The sequence below is a fragment of the Belonocnema kinseyi genome, chromosome 9 (assembly GCF_010883055.1).
Source record: "Belonocnema kinseyi isolate 2016_QV_RU_SX_M_011 chromosome 9, B_treatae_v1, whole genome shotgun sequence".
Classification (NCBI taxonomy): domain Eukaryota; kingdom Metazoa; phylum Arthropoda; class Insecta; order Hymenoptera; family Cynipidae; genus Belonocnema; species Belonocnema kinseyi.
Window position 1 is genome coordinate 5,995,508 of NC_046665.1, and position 840 is coordinate 5,996,347.

Consider the following 840-nt stretch of genomic DNA (forward strand, 5'->3'; position numbering starts at 1 on the left):
CCGTCGATCTTTCAGCGCGACACTGCCACCACATCACTTATATCCATTGTCCACTGTAAAACGTTCCACTTACAACGGCCCGATCTTTAACTCATCACATCCAGAGTTTTATAACGGTCTTTAATTAACAGCCCGTGTTTAATTAAGAACTGGCTCTGCACCGTTTACAGCTGAAGGGCGGCCATCTTTACCACTACCGGCATGTTAGCCACTAGGTGTTGACTATAACATGGTCAACAGGGATGGAATCTATTCTACTGATGCGATCAGGACGTGGAGCCTAAGAGGGCAGCAACTACTGGACATGGCCCGAGAGTAGTTGAATAGGTTTGATTATGTTTTTTAATGTCGGAATTTTAGTGTTTCTCTGAGATGTCTGATGACTTGCGCGTGATTTATTGTCTTGTTATTACAATTTTTAGTATACATGTTTTTCTTTTTTCAGTTTTCAGAAATTTGACCAAAAATCCTTTCTCCTTTTTGTGAGTTTCTACTTCTTTTTTGCTTCAAGTTCTTTGGGTAACAGAATGTTCTAAAGTTACGTCATTCGGACTGGCGTGTTCTCTTTCAAATCTGTAATCAACTTAACTATTATTTTTTACAATTGATAAAATAAATTGGTCATTTTATACCTTTTTATATCAAAATATGGGCTAGCGATTTTTGCTCTCACTTTATCCCTCTACCAAGAGCCTAGGGTTTCACTATAAGAGTTGCATTGAAATTAGTTTATTATCTAAGGACACGAATTTTTAAAGTGATGCCGTGGACATGCCTGACACTCATGAAGATAAGTCAAGATTTATGGCGTTATTCTCCTACGTATCCCTCGAAGCCGGA